Here is a 25,343-nt window from a genome sequence, read left to right as displayed (position 1 = left end):
TTAGATAGGTAAGCGCTCTGCTCCATGATGGCTTTCCAGCTGATAGCTCTGATAATATCAGGTTATTCAATCTGAGATGCCTCTTTCTGACTGCAGAATGGGTATTTCAGGAGTGTAAACTAGGGTCTTCTTCCAATATCTGTTCTTGGAAGCTGCCCGCCTTACTGTGATACGCCAGCTTAAAATCAACTACCTCTGTGCACTGGATTTGGATATGAGTAGAACTGGATAAATGGTCAGGCTTGGGTGTTCTGAACAGGGTGAGCTGTTGTGAGCTACTCAGCAAACACTTCAGTTACCAGTGGGAGTGTGCAGGACTAGCTCCTATGTTGGGTATGTTCTACAGGCAGCTGCTGAATGCAAAGCAAATGACTCCAAGGACTTAGTTTCCAAAGAAATATGTGCCAAGCAATGGGATCAGGATGCTGCAAAACAAATCAGAGTCCTTCTGGTCTGCAGTATCTTTCTTATTGATTTATTTTTTGTCCGTATGGAAGAATGAGAAGAGGTTCAGAAATTGACTGAGGAGCAGAGTATGGAAGTTTGTCTCTTTATTTACATGGTAAGATCTAGGCGCAGGCACTGACACCACTTGCTTGGCATGATAGTAAGAGGGGACTAAAAATTATTGCTCAGTGTTTAACTTAATGAATTTGTAGCCTGCTGCCTGTGCCCCATTTATGTCTGTCCTGATTAATGGTGTCTCAGCTGTAGAAAGCTCATCTGGTTTTATTTATTTATTTATTTATTTATTTATTTTTTTAATGCTTACACTGTGCTTGTATTAAAACATGAGTGGTTTTTGTGGAAAAATAAAGGACTGCAGCAAGTAAGAAATAAGCAGCAGTCATGGATGAATGCTTTGTCTTGACTAAATGCAAATATCTAAGCAAATTCTCAGTAACAAGGAAGGGAAGAAGAGCTTCATAGCAACAAACAGCAGAATCTAGAAACAAGGAGTTAAGGTGAGGTGGCATTTCTTTTATTATCTTGGTGTTCTTCAAGGGAGAGTTTTTGAAAGGGGCATAGGGGAGAGATAATAGCAGTGGAAAAATAGTAACAAATAATTCATAATATCCAAATTTGTATGCAGTCTCTGACCTTCTGTTCCAGGGAGCTGTGTAAATACACTTTCATTTAACGTTCTCAATTATCCATGCAGCAGTTAAGTATTGTCTCTATCTCCCATGTGAAGAAATTATGGTATAGGGCCAAATTTGAAGAAAGCAGCTTCAGCAAACTTTCTGGGTTCTGTTTCTCTGCAAACTCAGGGTCCCTGGGTGCTGACTGCCCAGCTCAACAGTGTGATGCTCCAACACTGGGCAGGGGGTGCTGCTTCTCTGAATTGTGGAGGAACCAGAAAGAAGGTGGTAAATGAGACAAGTTGAAAGAGAGATGGATGAATTTACTGTTTCTGTTTGTTTCCTCTTCTTTAGGGAATATTATTAGTCTAAAGTAGACATCTCTAGTTACAGATGCTGAATTACCTCTCTGTTTACTGCATTGTTTTTGTAGAGAATGAACCTATGCTGCATCTTTGCAATTCTCAGGGATTTTCTTATGCTTCTTTTATAGTACTACTTTCTGCTCCAAAACAAATGCTGGTTTAGGTAGCAGGCATTTCAGACCAGATCCTGCCATTGGATGCTTGGATGTAACTCTACCCAAGTTAGTAGAATTGGCTCAGTAGTGCATGTGAAGCTGTGCTTCACTGTGCCAAGACTATGGTCAGGAGAGGGTGTGCACTGGCAGTTTAACAGGAGGAGATGTCTCCCCTGGAAGTATCCTTATCTATATACTTCTGAAGCTTTCTTTTCAGCCTTTTCATAATTCAGCTGGAGGCAAATAAGCATCAGAGGCATGTCTGCTGCAGTGCCTTAAGCAGCAGCCTACTTTGCATGTCTGGAGTTGGCCTATCCAGTTGAAAAAGGAGGGATAGTTTCTACTTCCACTGCAATTGCTGTGAATATCTTTCACCTGAGCAATTCACAGGCTTGAAACTGTGTTAGCTGGAGCTCAGCTGTGTTTGTGAGCACAGCTTAGGATTGTGTCTCTCCCTGGGAGGGGTGAACAAGCCTCCTGCTTGCTTTCAAATGTCACTTTTGTTGTGTGGGTGCTGGGTTTGAGATTTTCACAGCAGATGTGAAGGTAAAGAGCAGATGGGGACTGGTCTTATGGTGATAAAGATGGTGTGACTCTAGTCCTGAGATAAGGATCACAAACATGTGCAGCACCTGAGAAAAAAGTAAAGCAACTGGTGAACTCAATTTCTGCAATACGTTAGGTGCTACAATCTCAGCAGCCTTTCCATGCCTGGTAGTAAAATAAACTGGGCAATATACGTTGCACATGGGCCAAGTTTCAAAGCCTAAGGTTTACTGAATTAAGGGCCAACCATATGTACATAAATTTGGATGAAGGTTTTTCCACAGTATAGCTGGTAAGGCACATCAATTCATCCCTTATAGGTATTATGTAATTATTCTGAAAGATTCTGTTTTTAAGCAAACTGCAAATCTGGGAGATAAAGGAGCAGACTGCATTGCAATACATTTGGCTTCAATTCACTGTGTACTGTACAGAACGTACTGTACTTGTTTCTCCTCTTTTACATGTTTCTACTATATGGAACTGATAAGGTATTAAATTCCCTTGTCTGATTTCCCACTTCTTCTATTCTTTTGTTTCTCTTTGCTTTAGTTTGTGGCTTTACATTAAGATGTTTTGCAACTATACTGCCCTATTAATCTCAGACCTGACTGTTCACTTGCCATTTTACATGGCTCTCTGCCTTCTTAGAAGTCACTGAAGCCCATTTATGCTTCAGTACTACAGTCCAGTGAGATCAAATGTGTGCCACATTTTACCATAATATCCAAACTACTCTGTGCTTCTCTAACTTTGAAAGTATATGAATGGAGTTGGAAAAAATATTATCCAACAATTTTACTGTAAGTTATCTTGTAGAACAGTGAGACAGACTGGAAATGGGGATGAGAAATAGAAGGGAGTGTGCAAATGTGGAAGGGAACAGTTACAACATTTGCTCACTCAAACTTTGCCAGATTTTTCTTGGAAAGTCCCACTGCAGTGATGAATTTGTGTAACAGTTTGTTGATCAATTCTATCAAAGGAGAAGGGGCTGTGCAGGACATCATGTGGAAGATTCGTTGATGATTCCACTGAGCTAGTGGTTTTTTTGGAAGCAGTTCATCACATTGTGTCATCTTGCTTGGAAAATGATTCATCACCAATAGAGACAGTTCAAACTTCTCAGATAACAGGAGGGAGAGAGTGGGTTTCATGTTTATGAAATGTAAAGCTTAAATACAAGTTATTATTTTAGGAACATATGATCAGATAAAATAATAATTGAAAGAGCATCTAGAGTGCTCTGGAACAAAAGTGTCAGCTGGGATCTCTTCTGCATTTGCAAGCCGATTTAAAAACATTACAGTAAAAAAATTATCTGTCTTAATGTAAAAATACACTCAGTAAATGAAATTAAAATTCTGAATTTTGCAATGAAGCTGTCCTCTGCTCTCTCACAAGAGATGGAAATCAATCATTTATGTAGCACATCTCAGTTATGACCTTGATTAAACCTCTGTTTCCATGCACTTCTGCACCTTCAACACAGCTGCAGATTGTCAATCTGAATTGCCTGTGTAAAAGACCGATTTGTAGAATCTGTTTTGTGCATGGCTTCTGGCTTGTCAGTTTAAAAATTTCCTGCATTGATTTAATCCTTGCCCTTGGCTAATTCTGAGGAAGATGCAGTTAAATCTGTTGCAAATGGACAATTACTTCCCTGGTGGGCCTCCCTCAGAGTAGGAGGCAAAGTAGCAACAGCTCCAAAGTTAGACCCCCCTCTCTGTAGCAGGTTTATTCACTACTACAGATCTGCTTGCACTGAGGAACATCAAACATTACTTGCTTCAGAATGTGCAACTGTGTCAGTAGAAGGGAGACAAAAGGGGAAGGATAAGCTGCAGGTTTTCGATACTGTGTCATAAGACTCACAAAACACATTGAAAGACTTTTTTAATAATAAGAAATGTAGGAGACAAACAGTATTTTCTATACATCCATAGCAAAGCCACTATGAATAATTTTGATGCTATTATGGAAGTATTTTGAGCTCTGAATGCAAGTGAGATCAAGGAGATAAAAAGAAAAACAAGAAATATTGTTAGTCTACTGTTGAGAGCATGACAGACAAGAATCATTTTCAAAGGAAAGTAACAAGTTGCTTTGAAACCCAATGTTACAGCTAATGTTAAACACTATACTGCTGTCCTTGTGGGACTGCATATTTGACCAGTGCTACCAGTACTATGCATTAGGTACTGTACTGGTGATATTATTAATACTAATCTTTTACTGTGTATTGTGACACCTGGCTCCAAAGTGATGTTCCCCTCCTTGGGATAACATAGGTAAGACTATTGCATTAGTGGTAGTCTCAGCTGCTGATGAGGAATGAGTGTGGGAGAATATCCTTCAGACTAAACATTCGGGTCTTCTGATAGTGCTGAGGGCAGGACTGTGATACTTATGTCATAATCAGATCTTGCTGTGATATTGTTCAAGATAAATTTCTCTCTGCTGTTTCTACTCTGGACAAGCTGATGGGTGGAGGCATGGGGTGCTAATGCAGCTAGAGGGAGACACAATTCTGTGTGGTCTTTGAAAGCCTTGTCATTTTTGTCACCTAGCAAAACATTCTTGTTTTTAGAACTACTTTACAAAGCATGTTATTGTAATGGTGCTTTTACATCTATATCTATCTATCTATCTGACAGTTTTATTGGTAAATACAGCACCCTGAACTTAGAAATTTTGTTCTATCTATCTACCACAATCTTGCTTTGTCATTTTATTCCTCCCTTCTCATCACTATCCAAAACTCTAGAGAAAAAAATATTCTGTATTCACTTGCAAAGGATAAACAAACCCAACCTGTTTTCTGTGTACTTCCGAAAGCTTGAAGCTCATCAAATGTTACAAATGTTAAGCAGCAGCAATGGCCATCAGCCACTGCAGCAAGGAAACCTCTATTAATGCAGTAGGATTTTTATTCTAATTTCTCACCAAATAAGCATCAACTGTAACAGCTCAAAGGGTTTTGACTGAATGTCATCTGAGCAAAGGAAAGATGACACCTTGTGAACTTAAAGAGCTGGTGAGGTGACACTTAGAGGGATAAGAAAGCAATGAAGCAGAAGGCTGATGCAGTGATGAAGTTGGCCTTGGCAGGATTGTTTGTCAGCTTTTAATCACAAAACCCACTGGGGGAGGAAAAGAAAGAAAAAGGAAATAACAGCAGAGAGATTCTGTCAAAACCAGAACTTACTAACAAGATTACTTTTGTTTTCTCTTGTATCACTTGCTGTTCAGAGGAAAAACCCATGCATAAAGGTTTATGATAGAAATATGATACTTCCTTTCTTTTTTTTTCTGCCAGCCTCAATCTTTTCACCTGTGCTCCACCCTTTCTCTAATCTGTTCACATCCCATTTCTGTGCTTCCCTCTTCGCATTATGTTCTGTAAGGCTTCTGCTTCTGTAACTCCATCCCTCCCTGCTCTCCCTTACTTTACCTTTTGTCTCTACCATATCCAGCTCCTAAAGCACCATTGCCTCCGTAGGCACCTGTCCTATTTTGGCAATTGAAATAGCTCAGATAGAGAACAGAGAGGAGACTGCTTTCAGTAAGGTCACAGAAAAAGGAAAATTAATGTTTAAAATCAAACATTTCAAATCGGTTCACGATTCTGTGGGAGACCTCATTACTCTCTACAACTCTCCAAGAGTAGGTTGTAACGCGAGGTGAGGGTTGGCAGCTCTTCTCAGGTAACAGTGACAGGACAAGAGGTAATGGGGGGTTCAATTGTGCCAGCAGTTCAGCTTAGATATTGGGAAAAGTTTATTCTCAGAAAGAGCGGTGAGGTATTGGCACAGGCTGCCCAAGGAGGTGGTGGAGTCACTGGAGGTGTTCAAGAAGAGTGTAGATGTGGCACTGAGGGCATGATTAGTGGGCATAGCAGTGATGGACTGACAGAACTACATGACCTTAGTGGTCTTTTCTAACAGTTATGATTCTATGATTCCCTTCACAAGGCCTCCCTGATTTCCTGTCTTCATCTGCCAGTATGCAGTTATGGGAGCTGGCTGTAAAGACTGTAGGAATAAAGATACTTGGAAGCAGTGAGAATTGCACAAAGGATGCCTCTGCCTTTCTGAACCTAGGCACCAATGCTTCCCATGGTCTCTTTTTGGACTGCTGGCTCTGTGGGCAGCCACAGGGGCTCTGTGCACCAGACCTTTCTGCACAGATCAGAAATTCACATTTTGCACATAGGGGCATTGCTGCTTTGATGGCTGGTGAGACATCAAGACAGAATGTAACAGGTAAAACAATTTGTGCACATCCCCTTTACTATTGTACATGTTATACCAAGATGTTATAGCTGGAGAGAAATTAGTTCTCAGGGTACTGATTTTGGACTTTGTGTTTGTCAAGAGGAATGCACTGAAGAAGCTTTCAGAGCCACTGGTACATTTGGACCTCAGTGTATTCTCCTTTCAAATTTTGTGTATTTGCTTTTAAGTTTGTTTACTTCGGTGAGTAATAGAAAATATAAAGCCATTCCCACTCTTTGAATAACGGTATAAAGAAAGTGTGACTTACGCGTGGAAACATAACTTTTAATAAGCAGACCTGTTTGGTGGTGAGTTTGCTAAACTTATTTGTTGAAGATATGCACAGCTCTAAATATTTAAAGGCTGACTGCCGAACTTAGCACACATAGCACCAGTGAACTTACTCCAGAATTTTCTTTTGCATCACCATACATTTAATAATAAACATTCTCAAGGATTCTTATGACACTTGAGAATAATGGCTTCAAATTATAGTAACTTACCTCTTTATATGTCTTTTAAGAAGTATTTATTTAATATGAAAATGGTTTCTTACTGTTATCTGAGGAGCTCCTGTTCCAAGACAAGAGTTCCATTATTTTACTCTGTCTGTGCACACAATTTTTAGAGAAAAGACAGTTACAAGAAATAAAACGAAATCTGAATATAATTTTTGAGTAAAAAGCTTTGAGTAAAAGATGTTTTTTTCTAAAACGCTAAAACGTCTTGTTTGCAAATACTAATTTACTAATTAAAATTGTTTAGCATTTTTGAAATTTCAAGCAATTTTTTTTTTAGGTAGTAATTAAAAAAAAAAAAAAAAGAAAAAAGAAAAAAGTATGTTATGTCAGGTTAGCTGGATTTTAAAATTTTTTTTTAATTGGTCTTATTATGTTTCATTCTGCCAGTATGTTTAATTTACCTGTGGGTTTAATTTAATATGGATTTTGTCTTTAGTCTTTGGGGGCTTTTGTGTGTGCTTGCTTCTGACAACAGCAATAGCAAAGCACACAACTCAATTGTGCACAAAACCAGTCCCAGACGTTCTGGCAAGGAGTTTTCTCATTCTATAGATGTTAATGAGCAGGAATTTATATATACATATTGCATTGTATATATAACTTGACACTTAGAGTCAAGTTTTGCACAGGTGATCAAAGTATGTCGAAGTGTACATGACAACAGTTTCATCCAGACTGGTGCAGCCCTTGTAACTTACAATGGCTATAAAACAAACTGAAACTGTTTTCTTCCAACACTATTAAAATAAAATCCATCAATTAGAATCAACAGACTCATTATTTCTACAAGTTGACTTGAAAACATGCAGTCTTTATAGCAGAGATTTTTGAGGTCAAAATCTCCGATAAAAACAAGAAGAATGTTACGAAATTACTATTTCGTGCCTTGCACTGGGGAATTCCTCAGCAGAACATGGTTACTCATCTTGACATTAATTAAAATAGAAACATTCTATACCTATTACTTGCCTCTCCGGTGCTTCATTAACTTCTAAACTTATTGTATATTGGGTGACTTCATGGTGTTTTCCTTAATTTCAATAGTGTACTAACAGTATTTCCATTTTCTGAGAATTGGATCTGAGGATACTTGGCTTATCCTATTTTAACATGGGACAAATCTTGGTGCCAGCCATGGAGAACTGGTCATACCATCTTGTTCAAATATACCCTCACGGTTTTGGTGAGATTATTTCAGTCTTGTGAGCTTTGAAATAGTACTTAAGGGTACTGTGTTCTAGTAAGTATAGCTACAGGGAGAGTCTGGGTTCCCTAGAGTATTGCATATTCTAGATGAAATATGATGTCTTGCTGAAGGTTTTTCAGTTTTCTAACATCTCCCCCTGACAATGTGCATCATCTGTACTTGATAGCAAGTTGCATGTACAGCTTTCATCTGTGCTCTGTGCACATTCCTTTTGTAACTTCCATATTGTTAAACATTATGTAATCTAACTCTTTAGAAATCTTTATGGTTGCCAAATGTTATATTGCATAGAACTGATAGAACTCAGCAGTCCTGGTGCAGCTGGTAGGACTTGGTGTGATAGGAGTGCTTGCTATACAACAGGCAGATAGAAGTTCCCATCTCCCCTGAAGAGCCCGTTTTTTTCACAGGATGTGCTCAACTCCACCTGAACAGTCCCATTTCAAAGCAGGGAAGGGTTTACATCTGCAGATAAGTTTGTGTTCAACTGTTTTTGTTTGTTTGTTTTTTGTTTTTCTTTTTTGTTTGTTTTGTTTTTTTTTTTGTGGTAGATTATCAGTAAAAAGCTTTATATGGGGCATGCATGTATCCCTGGCATTCAGTCATATCTGTGTGCAGTGTCCTTTCAGTTGTTCTTCTACTACATGTAGTTATCCCCTGAAATTAGAATCATAGAATCATAGAATCACCAAGGTTGGAAAAGACCTAAAAGATCATCCAGTCCAACTGTTCGCCTATTACCAATAGCTCCCACTAAACCATGTTCCTCAACACAACATCCAAATTGCTTTTACTTAGGCTGTCCTGAGTTGTCATTTTCAGTGCAGACCTGTGCCTATTTCACTTATGAATTTCCCAGAGAGTATTTTCAGTTAGGCACACCTGCGGAGCCTGCAGATGCAGAGAGGCATCTTACTATGAATCAGGCTGGTGCAAAAGGTCAAACACTTCTATGTTTCAGGATGAATCACCAGCATGTGCAGCCACTTGAACTGCATAGTAGTTTGTTCAAAAGGATGTTATGCCATTTCTTTTTTGTCCTGAGAAAAGTGGGTGCTTACACTTTTCTAAAAATTAAACTTGAATTTATAAAAATGTTCTCTTTATATCCATTCTCATAAGCATTGAGAAGACTTGGTTTCCAGGGAGCAATTTGCATTCCTGACTTGTATTCAAGTAAAATCAATTTGCACGTACCCAAGCTAATGTCTCACACAGAATCTTGTTGAAATAGTTTATTGTGCTACATATGAATGACATCTATGAAGTCATTAATCTTTTCCAATTTCAATGAGAAACGTGGGAAAGAACTTCAAAGTTGCTAACAGTTGTCAATATGCAAAAGCTGAGCTGAAAGGAAAGGAAATTCTCTTTGTACAGTCTAGTTGTTGCCCTTTTATTTTTACTCTGTCCTTTGGTTTAAAATAGCGTTTTCAGGTGCATCAGTATCAGATAAATATGATACACTGATACCTGAGCCTGTAACAACCTTTTAAAAGGAATTTTCCTTTCTGCTCGTTTTATCTAATTCTGTACGTCTGAGCTTCATCTCTATATAGGGTTCAAAAGGAAGGACCTTGGTGCGCAGGCCTCAGATTCCCTTCAGAGCCTGTTTATAAAGCTTACAACACCAAGTCTAACTACAGCATAAGGCTAGCTAAGGCAATGGTTCTCTGTGCTATGCATTCAGTGCTCAGGAAGAGAGAATTCGCCTTTTGAATAGGTGATAAATAATTTTAGAATTGAAAAACTGAAGCATAGCTCTGTTTATCACAGCTGCTAGAGAACTATTTCTGCTTCCACAAATACTGCTTTGTGCATAACCATGTGCTCAACGTATTTGTAATCATCAGTGCTAAGGCTTGATGCTCATCTGGCTCTGGTTTGTGTCAGTGCCATGGCTGCGTTCAATAGCACTGTATCATACATCTCACAAGATCTTGGTTTTAGATTTACACCACAGCCTTGAGTTCGTGAACTTTTTCTCTGATATTTATTTGAATGAAAAGATGATTAAGAGCAAAATGTAAGTGCTTTGCAGCTAAACAAAAATCTGTGTTATATCTGCAGCTGAGTGCTTATAATAATGACTGGCTGATGAATCTGTGCTAGCAATTGCTCTTACTGTAAACTTGCTTCACAGAAGCGAAAGAGCATGTTAGACTTTTTTACGATACCATTTTATCTGAATAAATTAAATTAACGTAGCAGAAGCACATTTACCACTTCAGCTGCATCTCTACTTATGCCTATGCTGATTATAAAAAATCACCTTTCGTTAGCACTTTTGCTATTGTAGAATCATAGGAAAATAAGTACATCTTTCCTTCTTCCATGTCTGCCCACAAAATTGGGTTTTCTGATTTGATTTTCATGTTTTTTGAAAATATTATTTTGCTTTCCTCGATGTCTTTGTTTGCTTGCCCAATAAAGAGAGGTCTATGCTCATGTTAAGTGCACAGAATCCTTCCTTTTTATGAATATTTCCCATCTCCTTTTGATAGTGTAGAGATGTTGACAGAAATCATGAAGTCCCATATTTCCCTAACTTTGGGCCTCTAAATGTCCTGCATAAATTTAAAACATTGCCTGATTATTGCTGCTCAGTGAGAGATGATATGCATCAGCCTTTGTCTATTTCTTACTCCTAAAAAATGATAAATCTAGGGCAACTGCACTCATAAGCTTAGTGCCTGAAGGTAGAGGTGATTCTTCCTGGCAGACAAGGTAAAATAGCTAAAGTGCTGAAAATTCTGTGCAATATTTCTTCCTATACCCCTTTCCAAGATTTTTCTTCTCCCTTCTCCTTATTTACCCAGTTGGTTTTGCTGATGCACGTTCCCATCCTTTGCTTTTTCTATCCAAGTTGAACATTTTTCCAGAGAATTATTGGCGTGTGCTCAGAATTAGTGTTAGCATAATCTTGTTCTGCATTTGGTATGTGGTTGTAAGGGCAGCTTAACCCAGCAGTGGAAAGGTACTCACTCCTCTCTCAAACTGTGGGATCTTGGCCATCTCCTACAGACTTGAGTTTTTTAAACACTTGGATGTACTTCAGTGCGAGTTATTCTGCGTTCAGAAAGAAGGAAAATGAAATTCAGCTAGCCTGGCTAATTTGCAAAAATTCTCAGAAAGCCTGTGTGATCTGCCCTTTATGGTCTGTCCGTTCAGGCAAAACACTGGGAACTTGTGTGCAGAACATACACAAGTGGAAATATGATGCTTCCAAGTTGGCAATATCTGGCTACCAGAATATGTTCCAGTGAGTTAGTCAGTAATCAGCTCAGTGTTAAAGTAAAGGAAAGCTGAGAATACTCTAAGAATAATTCATAGTATGGAGTTTAACAGTACTGTTTTGCTAGAATTAATAAATGAGGCTATATCTTGAGAGATGAAAATAAGCTCATCCTCATTAAGGTAGTCTAAAAAGACTGACTGAGCTGCTAGACTGCATCTGCCTATAGTAAGGTTTCCTGGTGCTACAGTGAAATTCTTGCTGATACACAGGAAAGGTGTCAGCACCTGAGTGTTGCTGATGTCTCCCAAGCAGCTGAGGTTAATGCTGTATGTCCACATCGCTGATGTAGCTCCTGAGTGACTAGGAATACCAGAGCAGGAGATGCACATGGGAGTATAAGTAGTACATAGCATCAAATCAGAAGTCCATCTAGACCCTTATTCTGTGCACAGCAGCAGATGATGATGTTGACTTAAAGAAGAAAATAAAAGCAGTAAATGTGTGGATAATTCTTCCTAACATCAGCTGCCTAGGGATTTCCTAAATTGGACTATGTATCTGTATCATCTTACTAAATAGCTTCAAGCAAATTCATCTCCATAAATGATTCACTGGGGGAAAATAATCATAGATTGTAAGTGTTCTTGACTTGAGTTTGTTTCTAAGATTGTTTAGAGGGCTTTATGGTTGTTTTTTTCTTTTTAGTTACAATTCTTGCAGTAAACACATAAGTAGGAGTACTTTTATTTTGATAAATATTTTATTTGCTACGTGGGCAAATCTGAAATGATTCCTCTTAGTTTATGTTATTTTTTTGTTGTCAAAGAAAGTGCATATTTTTGATGGACATTTGACATTAAGACATGCCTGACTGGTCTGGAAAGCACCCTGCAAATCCCGATTCAGGGATTTGACTCGAGGTCCCTGGTCAGACTGTTTGTCCTGAGCATGTCATCTACTGCATTTTGGAAAGCTAAGATGTAGTCAGATTAGAAGGCAAGGAATGGGAGGCTTAAGAGCAACAGCCCACATAGGGTGACTGAGGTTGTTTGGATGGACAGAGCTGTAATGGATGGCATTTCTGAGTAATTCAAAGCCTCAAGCGTGTTTCAATTTATAAAACGTTCTTGTGAAAGCGAGCAACAGTTAAGGCACAGCTAGAGGAGTGTATATCTAAACAGCTCATGTTTAAATTTTCCATTAAAATGAGAACAGCAAGTCACGTGGTAGGCATATCTGGGCCCGAGGCTTTTGTTTTTTTCCTCTGGTGCTTGCAGAACAACTAGCACATGGTTAGCCCTACAGAAATAAGGAGCATTTTATGAAGTAAAATACTGTTTAGCCCAGAGTTTGATTGTTTCCCAATGGGAAACACTGTCACCATCTGAAGCTTTCCCTGTATCTTTGTGGTATAAATGGTGTAAATCTGGGTAAGTAGAGATGGCTCTGACAATGAGGGTAGACATGCTCCCAATTAGGCATGGATGTCTTGTAAGGTCTAGCCCTAGAAGCAACGTCATTTCCACCTTGTCTCCCCATTGGTTGATGAATTGGAAAACATGCTTTTGTGTAGTGCATGACCTTGCTGGTTCCTGTGGGGAAAAAAAAAATCAGGTTTAATAAATACTGTACTGTTGTACTAGATCAATAGACGTTATAGGTCAGTTCTCAAAGGGTGGGTTTTTATATGAATACAGTGACTTGAATGCTGAACTCTGTTTCTATTTACAAAGTTCAAAATAAAGCTCAGAAGTATTGCAGTTTGAGTATTTGCATTTGTGTGTACATACAGATTCCTTTAGGCTTCTTATTAGGAAAGGTCTTTGTGTGCTTCTGCTAAGCACTCCAAATCAAGTGGCCAGGCTTCTGCAGTGGCTCAGTGAAGGTCTCTCGAATGTTAGATGAAAATATTTCTATTAGAACTGATGAGGGCTTTGAATACTTCACGTGAAGTGAAGTGTGTTCTGAGCTCTCTTCATTGTCCTACATGTTGCTAATGCCATGGGTAGATTTTCCTGCTGTGTTGGCCCTGATGAATTCACAGAGCAATGATGCTATATCCTCTTAGTAGTCATGGCCATTTTACAACTGCATTCCAGTTATTAATGTGAAGACCACAACTCACTGTTTTTGGTGGCGTGTACTGATGCCAGTAAACAGAGCAGAGTGTATTAATTAACTTGGAAAGCAGCAGGGGAAGAAATCCAAATGGTCTAGTCAGCCATCTCTGCAGCTGTGTATAAACAACACTTAAGAGATGAGGGAGGCAAATGCAATGCCTTTGTTTACAGTCAAATTAAGTGTGGGATAAATTCCAACTAGTTATGCAAGCAGCTTGGCAGGAAGGGTGTTTTGCTTCACAGTGAACCAGGGTACATAAACTTGTGAGAAAGGTATGTGCTTTCCCTTGCCTTGTCCAGGCCCTAAGGAGCCTTGGGGTACTTAAGACAAGTACAAGGAAGTGCACAAAACCGGTTTCCCCCAATGTGGCTTTGTATTTTAATGAGTTTTAGTTTTTTCATAAGCTCATATTTTCAAGTATCCTGAATGTTATTTATCATTGAAGCAAGTACTCAGGGTTTTCTCCTAGTGCAATGCAGGCCAGAGCTCATCTTGTTGACAGGAAATATCAGCACTTGGTACAAGTGGTGCCAAACAGTGATTGGAGGAAATGCCCAACCCCACCTGTTGTCTCCCCAGGTTTTTACATGGCCCCGAGGCACTTCCTCTGGAAAAAGAGGTGTTGCAGCAGGCATAGACATGAGACCTAAGGAAGATGATGGGGAAGGGGGGACTAGAGTGGTCAGTGTAATAGGACAGATACAGGAGTGTGATCATTAGCCAGTAAGCCTATGCAACACCATATGGACACAGCAAACAAAACACTAGAGACTAGAGAGAGGGTGACTTATCCTTCATTTCCATTGGGAGGTCAGGTATAGGTCAGCATTAGCAGTGAGAAGACAATCCTAACTAAGGAACCTCCTGTTGTATAGTGTCTGGGATATGTTATGTTTTGCTGTGAATAGCTTTGCAGGTGATGTTCTTTTCCAACAATTGTGTAATTTATAATGGAGAAACAAAATAGTTATTTTTAATTTAAAAAAAAAAAAAGGATCTGAAACTTCCACAAATGTAGTGTGTGCTGTCAAGAAAGCATCCTCATGAGAAGTTTGGCTTGCACATTGTAAGACCGGAGCCCAACCCTATCTGCAGTGCAGGCCAGTACATCTGGTCCTGGTGGTGGCAGCAGTGTCATATGTTTCCCCTTTCCTGGCCAGACTCTTGCTTCCTATTGTCAGTAGCAGACTATGGAGCCAAAGATGGCAGTGATACCAGGATGATGTAAGTGGTGGTGTTGATGAGGGGAATATTCTTTCCTCTTGTTGCTAAAAAAATGATGGATTACAGTCATGTTATGAAGTTATATTGCTGTGCTTCTTCTGATCCCTTGCTTATCTACCAAGGATGGAGAAGAGCTGGATTTGCAGAACTGAAGATTTCCCTGCTAGGCACAGAGGCCTTTTGGATAATATGCAGTTGAAGTAACGCCTTGCTTGTCCCTTGCCTTTTGGATAATATGCAGTTGAAGTAACCCCTTGCTTGTCCCTTGCCCAGCTATGGCACAGATGATAAGATCAGGTCATGCCATGGCATATGGCTGCTTATGAGCTATTTACAGTGTAAGAATTTGTCTGAGGATGTGAGACAGAGTTGGCCACCTTAATGAACTGGTACTCTGGCCAAATTCTTTCTTCTGGCAAGCAATTTATTAAGGACATAGGAGACTGTTCAGAAAAGTCAAATAGATTTTATTAGCAGCAGTACTTTCATTGGAAACAATGGAGAAATAATAGCCTGAGTTTGGATATTGTAGCAGGCTTTTAGCCTAGCTCCTCCTCTCATCAAAGTATTACAGATGCATCCACTTTTAAGCTGTGTGTAGTAAGAAAATGCATTTGTGTGTCAACTTTTGTAGATGAATTGGTTTCTCACTGGAAAGGCCTACAAGCTTCTCCAAATTGGAGTGGGACCTAACAAATAATTTGAGCAGTCCCATCCATGTAATTAGTCATGCTCAGAATTGCTTGAGCTGGAGCCTTTCTCAGGACAGTGTTCTCATCTATGCCAAGAAAATGTTCTCTGAATTTGGGCAGACCCTCACTTAACTTGGCAAAGGTCAATTGTCCAAACATGAGGAACTTAGGCAGAGATTTCCTGAAAAACATTGGGGGGGGGGGGGGGGGGGGGGAAGTGTCAAGACTTGAGTGAAATTATACCGTTAATTTTTGTTTGGTGTATTTAAAAATTAAACTGACAGGTATACCATGTTTTCTGATTGCAAACGTCTGTACCATTACTGTAAAGCATCCTCTTGAAGCAGACTACTGTATCACCATGTTGATGTATTTTGATAATATTTGGAAAAGTGTTTCATTAGCTCTGTTTTGGTTCAGGTGATGATTCCCTTGAATATATCTCCCTCCAGACAGACATATCACTTTGGAAGCACTGTATAAATAAAGGCAGACAATGTCTAGTTCAGGGGAGCCAGTGGGGGGAGGCCAGGATGAGAACAGAGGTCTCCCAGTACCCAGGTTGCTGCCTCTGGCAGACAAAGTTTCCTCTCAGTCTGCTTTCGTCTCTGATTTGAAGAACAATTGTCATCACTGGTCCCTTTCCTAATATGGCTAAGGTTTTAAACAGTGCAATACATGATTGTATAATTTTCCTGGGTTTCCTCCATGCTATTCAATTCCATTTTCCATTACAAGGTCAGGACTAGACTGAGTGTTTACTTTCAGATATATGGCCTCAGAGGAAACAGTTATGGCTTTCCTCTTCTTGGCCGTCTGTCTTTCTGATAAATTGTTGTGCTGTGGACTCAGTTTATTTTTAGTTAATTCTGAGCTGCCGCATGTGGCTTTGTCGTCCTTACACTTTTTGTCTGTTTCACAATCATTTACTCAGACGTTTCCGCTTAGTCAAGTTCCTTACAGTCAATGTCTATCTGAAGGAGCTTGCCTTCCATTCCACTTGTGTCACAATTAAGAATGTGTGGCATGTGAGCGTAGAAATCACAGTCTTTTGTGGGATTTGGTTATTTATTTGTTGTTGGTTTTTTTTTATTAGTTTCATCTCGTTTAAAATTCTTAGGATCATGATGGGGAGATTGTAGTCACTTGTTTTAGAGGATGTTATATGTAAAGATTAAAAAATATATGTATAAATGTATTTTTTGCACTGCTTGGATTATTATTATTAACTGCTGTGTTCTTGACTTTAATACTTGGAAGAAGTAAAATGATTAGTCTTCTACTAATACTGGATTGCATAAATACTTCAGATGCTGGGCATTTTGAGATATTCTCATTTTTAGAAAGAGAAGCAGCTGTAGCTCCATTAACCTTCACAGTTGTGTTATTTACTAATACTCCACTCCAAAAGTGAATGGGTAACAGCCTCAGGGTGGTCTGCTGTCTTGCTCCTTGTAGTCAAATAAGCACACATGATTTTCTCTAATCTGAGAGATCTGGTCCATCCGTGGGCTAAGTTGTGCCAATGTCTGATGCCTATAAGAATTGTTGATGTTTAACTTGATATCTAGCTTTATCAAAGCGTACTTCAAACAGCAGGCTATATACTAGGAATTTGCACAGTTTATCAAGCTGACCACCTTCTTTGTGAAAAACAATCTCTTTGTTTGAAACCTGTTTCCTGCTAGATTCACTTTTTGCCACTAGTTTTTGTGTTAGAAGAAATGGTGACCACCTCATCCTTGCCAATTCTCTCAATGTTGGTCCTAATTTTGTAGATCTTTATCAAATGTAAGTTGTCAGATTTTCTTATGAGGCACATTTTCTTTATCTCTATCCTCTGCTGTTGCCCTTTGCTGAACTTTTCCCAGTTTCAGCATATTGTGTTCAGATAAGGGAACAAGACGTTTGTATGTAGAAGGGACAAATTGTGACAAATTATGTATGATTGGCAAACATCCATTATATATTTCTTCAAGTATAAATACATAAAACCAGCTGTATTTTTCTGTTTTGCTTGTTATAAGGAAAATTAATTGAAAATTAGCACTTTAAAGGAAGATAGAAAATGCACTGCATATAGTTTAGAGGCAAAATAAAAAGGGCAAGAAAAAAATAGGTTAGAGATTGAAAGAATAGAAGGTTATGAATTCATCTCTAATGAACAGCGATTGAATACTTAGGTACCATGTCTTTTGAAGTGAAACAGAAGAAAGTGAGAATATTTTATTGCTGATGCATAGAATCATAGAATTGTTCAGGTTGTATCTAAGTGAGACAGAATAGCACTCATGAGAAAACTGACAAAGTAATGCCCAAGAGTGGTAACAGGAAATATAAAATCAGCAAATTTTTTCAAGGTCCTCTGCTGTGGTACGCATCGCTTTTAAAAATCCAGAGCATGAAGGGCAAATAAGCATTTGTATGTTAGCTAAGCAGCAGTTCTAATATCCTCGTGCAAGAACTTCTCCTCATTGACTTCAGGGATACAGGTTTACACAGCAAAGGAGGAAAAGTACTAGAAGAACTTGAGTAATGGATGCACTCTCTTAATGTGCTGATTCTAAAAGAGAAAATCTAGTCATCGTTCTGCATGTGGAAATATTGACAGTCTTGGCAATTCTAGGGATGAGAATTTTCAAACTCCTGTGAGTTCTTTAAAGCATGACAACTTGGGTGGCTAGATGAAGTTGCTTTGCTCTTTTCCCAGGCCTGCACTTAGTCATCACCCTGCTGGTCATTTTCTGGGCCATATATTAAACAAATGCTCTGACTAAATTTACTGTTAAATCTTTACTGGAGCCAGTATTATATTAGGGGGAGTTATTTAAAATGTGTATGAAATAGACAAGTTAGATTATCTGTTAGACATCAGCTGAAGATATTGCTCAATTTAGTCAAGTTGATATATTATGGTGTTTTGTTTTGTTTTTTTTCCCAAGTAATGGAATTGGAATTTTAGTGTCTTTGCTTCCAAACATTCTCAGCAGCTTGTCTGAAAATATGTTGAAGGTCTTGTAAATACGTTTTTACATATTTTTAAGCTGTAGAAAGATAGAAAAGTATGAAAGTTGTATAATGTTACAGATATTTACAAATATTTAATGGGAATTCTTAAAAGATTTCTAAAGAGAAAAGATGCTTTTGTTTTTTAACTTGAATTTCTGTATAAATAGACCACATATTTTCAAACAATGCTTTCTCGCCACTTAGATTTCATGAATCTTTTTTGTAACTGAGTACCACATAGTGAGAAGGAATATATATGTATTTTAAATCTGCACTATGTGGTAAGTCATATCTAGGACAAGAAATTAGATATATTTTTGTTTCAATGTCTATTTTAAGTTTGTGATTCATCCCTATGCAACTAATGTGATTGTATCTTTTGTGACTTAGGAAAAAACAAGCAGTAACAGGGTGATGGGTGGGGTGCCTACTTTGAATTTCTCATATACCACTGGACAAATGTAACATAAATCGTTTTGTTTTTGTATCTTATTCAGAAACAGATTCATCATTCACTGTAATTGTGATATAATATAATTAATAATTCATAGTAGACAAAATGGCATTCCAGTAGAGAGCTCTAATTCTATCTTAGGGCTATAAAGTTACATTAAACAGTATTCAGTACTGATGGAAAATGAAGGAAAATACTGCAGTTCTGATTATAGCAGAGCTACTTATTTCCAAAACAAGATGAGAGAAATATCACTTTAGGCTGTTGTGCAAGATTTGTAGTATTATTCATGATGAAAACTATCCATAGTTTTTCTCCTGGCTAAACTTTACAGCAGTCCAAGGAAGCCTATGTATTTTTCCAGTATCAAATAGTCTGAAGAATGGAAGTTGCCTGTAGTGTGTACACTGGCATCATTTAAGGAATGTAGGAGAGAAAAGGAAAGGAAAAAAATCAATATAGAATAAAAACAATTCTTAAGTATTGTATCACTTAATAGATCAAGCACAAAAAGAGCAAGAAGATTCTCATGGCTGGACTCTTAAGTTGTAGAGGCTTAGAGACTGTTGTACCATCCAAGCAGATGAGGTTTCTGCTACTGATTTCATATGGAGTAGAACACCTCATAATATGTATCAATGTCTTAAAATCCCAGTTAAATGTTTATCATAACACTTAAAGGAGCTCAACTGATGCACAGAGACTGTGCAATATTTACATGGGCTGGCATTTTGTAAAAGACTGTTAAATGAAGTCAGAAGGATTACTTATTTCTTATTAGAACAAAATTCTACTATTTGGAGCAGCTTTTGTTCAGAAACTTCTTTAGTTCCTTCAGAGGAAGTACTCAAACGAACAAACAAAAAAAGATCAACAAAAGCCATGATGCTGTCTTCTGATAGCCTGTCAGATTGCACTGAACCAATTAAAATTTGAATTTTGGGACATAGACAAAAACTAACAAACAAAACAAACAAACAAAAAAAAAACAACCAAGAACAAAAGATTTTTATACCGGTCCCAAGCAGGAAGAGCATGATGTATGAACAATGAAGTTCATTTGTGAGATCCAGTGCACCACTGGACAGAACTAATTAATGACAAGATACTAAAGTCATTTTCTTTCTCCTCCTTCCCATCAATGTTCAGTGTTTGTTGGTCAGAGCACTTACCTAAATGTGGTGGAGAGCAGCTCAGGATCCAGCTCTGCTGTGGAGACATGAACTTTCATTTCTAAAATGACAGATGCACTTACTGAACTGAGGAATGCTATTTGCCATACTCCCATTTTAGCATTCAGACTCTAATAAAACATTAAGAGCATGAGAGACATTGAATGTAAGTGGCTTAGCAGTTAGGACACTCAGCAGGGAAAAGAGAAGCCGAGTCAATCACTGCTTCTCCACTCAGCGATTTTCTACTTTACAGAGGCATGAGAAAAGCACAAATATCCAGGCACAGTTTAACAAAGCCACTGAACTTGTTAAAAGCTTCTTAGTAAATACTATACAGATTTCTAGCGGACTAATATGCATCTAAAGAAATTCAAAGATATCATGACTTCTAGCCAATTTTTCCTCTAGCAGTAAGAGATGTGGATTTAATGCTAACTTGTGGATGCCTGCATTGAGCTGAAGTGAGATTCAAAACCAAGACAGAGTGAGATACTTCTTTTTGCATGAAAACAATTACTCACTTCAGGTATCTAGGGCAAAAATGACTTTTTCTCAAGTTGATCAGGAAAAGAGAAACCTTAAAATGGTACTATAGAAACTGCTTTTGTTTTTAAATCTTGCTGTTGCACTACTCTTCTGTGTGTGAGGTGTACATGAAATAGGCCATTGAGATATACAGAAGGAAAAATAGAAGACGTTAGGGTTTTATTTATTTCCTGTTCTTGAATGCTTTTGCACTCGGGATTTTTACTAATCTAGCATGGTAGCATTTTCCCTAGCTTTTATTATGCCAGAGAGGAAGTACTGGAGTGTTTTAAGAAGGACACTATGCTCACCTCTATGCTAAACTTAGTCTGCTTTTTTTTTTTTTTTTTTTTTTTTCGTGGTGATATAAAACAGTACTTTACCTCTTGATTTAACATTTATTTTCTTCTGAAGATGCTTTCTGGTTGAAGTGGATGTGTTACAATGAAGTTGTCCACACAGGTTTGAAGGAGATACTTCCTTTATCTTTGGGATGAGTCATAGGGCTCATTCACAAAGAAAAGCTGGGTTAACCCACACGCAGTGGTTACTCTGCAGTAATTTCCAGGCCAGCTGTGTGCCTTGCTTTGAAGGATATTGCCCCATTTACCATCCTTGGTCCCAGCCCAGTGCTGTACTCAATTCCAACAGTAGTTTCTCAATAGAACAATATGTGGTTTTTGGCAGCATCTGTGATGCCTTCCTGTGGTGTTCAATTAATCAGTTTGGCTTGAAGAAGAGCTTTTTAGGCTCTAAAGTCATCTGTTCTCAGCACAGCTGGTTTCTGAGGTGGCTCTTACACATGCAATGTGAACAAACACAGTAAGGATGCAACTGCTGAACGAAGCAGGGCTGTTTGTTGGGTGATAAAGTAAGGGTGGCTCCTGTCTGACAGAAATCAGCCTCAGTGGGGGAGGCATCCATAATGCCAGCACTTGAATGTGTTAAAATATCTGATGAACTAATTTTCTTGCAGAAGAGAGATTATGAAAAATTTCACTGTAATTTTTGTGCAGTGTGCTTTTTACTTCTTGATATATTTAAAGGTTGATTCAATCATAAAATCAGAGAATGTCATGTGTAGGAATGGACCTTAAAGCTCACCTAGTTCTAACACATTGCAGTGGCAGGTTGCCCCTCACCAGCTCACCAAGCTGACAATGGGTGCCTTGAAGGATGGCTGCAATGAGGTCTCCACAGATCTTTCTCCAGAGTCAACAAGCTCAGGTACCTTCATAAGAGAAGTGTTTCAGCCTTTTAAGCATCTTCATGGCCCTCCTCTGGACCTGCTCCAAGAGCTTGATGTCTTTCTTGTGATGGGGGCCCCAATGAAAAGATTATACAGCAAGTTTTAGAATATAAAAATTCAATGATTATTTACAGCTACACTGTCACATTTTATTGCATAAAAATGCTCTGACTTCTGTCAAATCTTAAAGCATCTCATGATAAAATTGAAGCTACGCTAAAGCATTTTGAAATAAGACAAAATATCATGAGCATTATGCTTGCTTGTTTTGTGGGTTATTTTCTTTCTCATTTAGAGTGGATTTGTTTTTCCAAAATCACTTGAAGAATTCTAAATTGCAGTTGGAAGACAGAAATATTCAGGTTTCATCCAGAGTATCCTGCAAGCAGAAATGAAGCAACAAGCATAACAATCTGGAGAATGAGCTTGAACGTATTCCTCTACCAAGGAATCAAGAGGGTAAGAACAATTCTTACATAGTCAAAGCTTGAGTCTGGCTTTAACAGACTTCAATCAAACTCTACTTTATAAGATTGGGACTGATCTTTAGTGATGTGAAACCAGTAAGCAGTCAGCAGAAATTATTTGGGAAGGTTGCTAAGATGGAAACTTGAAAGGCTAAAGGAAATGTGTATGGTCACATAAATCACGAACAAAACCATTGATTTCAAACTAATCAATGGGTACTTACCAGAAAGTAAGGGAAATAATTGCATACATTATTTGCATTAGCTGTCATCAGAGAGGACTTTGAAGAATATTTACCCTTAGTCTTTTCTTTTGAAATGGTAAATAATACCTGAGATTAGAACTAGAGTATTAGCACAGGGTTGGAAATGAAAGAGGAGAAAGATTACCAAAAATAAAAATTAAAATGCTGCAGCACTTGATACACGAGCTGACCTGCTGAGAAAACAGAACAGTTGCATTTAAAATCCTGTTGCTGCACTGGAGGCACAGGGACTAAAAAATTTCACCCATACTTTAATTGCTATGGAAGGACATACAGTTGCTTGTGTACTCAGCTAGTGTTTGCAAGAATAAAATCTTTGTAAGCTAAAACAAGAACTATAATACAAACTTTTCATAAAAAGAGCATCTTTCTTGCCTCTAGCATGCATGGATTATTTGAGTGTATAAAGGAATATGTCCCCGTGCCAAATCCTGTGCTGTACATGGGCTGGCAACTTCATTGTGCTGTGCTCTCAGCCTGCTGCCTTTTCAAAATACTGCAACATCTCATAGGAATTCAAAGCAAAGCACAAACTCCTGTTTGCTTCTTTTATCATGGCAGGTGATGAAATGGAAAGCAGGCTGTTTACAGTCCTTCTTCAACCCTAGTGGAGGTACATATGCTGCAGTGAAGTTGTACAGCCATTCCAGTTTAGAGTTTGAGTTATTCTTCAGCCTAAATAAAGCTCTAATGTAGCATTAGACGATGCAAAACGTGGCGGTTGAAGCCCTATTGTGGACAGGCTCTGTTGGGCTAAAAAAAAAAAAAGATATTCTTTCTTAGTCTTTTTATGGAAGAATTTACATAAACAAACTGGTTACAAATGTATTTTAATGTAGATAATGCTATGTGAGAAAATATTTCCAAAAATTTGAAATGGTTTTATTAGTATGAACACATATAGTTATAGCTGTACGTAGCTGGTATTTTCCTCCTTAACTGTTCAAAAGAATATTCCTTTCTGCTTAGAAATAAGAATAATTTAGAATTATTTCGTAGAATTTGAAAACAATCTCTATTGAGATTTATGTGATTCTGATGCAGCCAGATATTCACAGTTGCAACAGAAAGTGACTTCTTACTGGACATCACTGTAGTGTAATAATTGCACTCTCATATTCTGATGGGTAATCTTTAATGTTATGTTGCTAGATTGGTATAAATTGGAAGTAGAAAAAATGTCTTTCTGTGTTTTTGTCAGATTTGCCATCAGGATTGGTATAACAGGTTTGTGATGTTCTGAGCTTGATTCATGGAAAGGTAAGTCTAATTTTTATTTAAAACTGTGCATGAGAGGATAATCAGTATGTCCTTTTGTCATTTCCTTAGTAGTTCTGAACATACTTGGCTCACTGGTTCTGTTTTAGGGGAATTACAAGGCAGGTGGTGATCTTCATGTAGTTATTGCATTAGCACAGACAAACGTTTTCCTTTCTTTCTCTCGCCACCATTTACTTTTATGAAAATTGCTGAACATCCTACAGTGAGATCTGAAGCTCCTCCTTGAATTCCTAAAGACAAAATCTTCCACATGGCTGCCCTAGCACAGCAGTTTTTGGGGCACAATAAAAAAAAAAAAAATAATGCCTGTGCTGCACTATCTGAAAGTAGGCTTGTTCATGATTGAGGAGTGAGCTGAGAGAGAGCACCAACTTCCACAAGGGTTCAGGCTATAAGGACTTCTCAGCTGAAGATTGAGGAAGCCGAGACTTTTCTTTTTTTGGCTCTGAGGTAGGCTGAGATTCTTTGACAGCAGATTAACACATTTCTGTAGAGAAAGCCTAGTGTTGTGTTTGTACAATGCAGGAAATGGAGACAGTTACCAAAGGCTGACAAATCATGCAGATTTGTAAATTTTAACAACTTGTTGGTGTCTGCATGTCACTGGAGGAAATAATAATTAAATAGATACATTTACAGACTTCTAAAAACAGCCGCATAAACAGACTAAAATGAAAAATTACACGTTGCCACCAATTTGAAGAACTTTATCCAAAAACACGGTTTCCACCTGATGTTAACAAAATTTGTCATTTTCATCATAGTAAAAGAGTGAATCAGTACCAAGTACACACACAGTGAAAGCAGTCAATAACTGGATAAGAATATAACAGGAGCTGAAAAGAATGCAGTTCTGTTAGCTAAACTTGCTTATTACAGTAAACTTAGAGAAAACAGAGGGTATTCTTTAAGTTGTTTTTCTCTTTACAGATAGAGATCCACATTTCAAGAACGATTATTACAAGAGTAAATGTTATTGTTTAAACCAACCCATATACTACAAAAAACATACAAAGAAATCCAGCAAACCCGTTCGTGTGCAAAACAAGATAGCAGAGACAAAGAACAAGAGATTAAACTGTCCACTATTATTAAGAAAAATGACAGTGCATTTTAAGTGGCTCCTGTAAACTTTTTTTATGTGAGCTGAAGGAGGATGTCATTTCCAAATGCTTCCATTTTATGTGAAGTACAGATGCTTTTTTGGAAGTGCCACTAATAAGTTTATTTTGAAAAACAAACTGTATCTCAAATATTGCCTATTTGTTTAACTGAAAAGTAAATGGTATAGGCTACCTCAAGGCTACCTCATAAAGCTAGCTATTGGATTTATTTACATTAGCTCAAAATTTCATTCAGGCTTTGCATTCCCTTCCTTCTAAACTTTTATAACTTCATAACTGAAAGAGAAGTTAGAGGATTAGAGAAATAACAAAACACTTTTCAGGTTCGGTGCTCAGACAATAGAAAAAATAGTGCAACAGTTTGC

Source organism: Lagopus muta, chromosome 6 (genome assembly GCF_023343835.1).
Source record: "Lagopus muta isolate bLagMut1 chromosome 6, bLagMut1 primary, whole genome shotgun sequence".
Taxonomy (NCBI): domain Eukaryota; kingdom Metazoa; phylum Chordata; class Aves; order Galliformes; family Phasianidae; genus Lagopus; species Lagopus muta.
Note: the sequence above shows the minus strand (reverse complement) of the source record.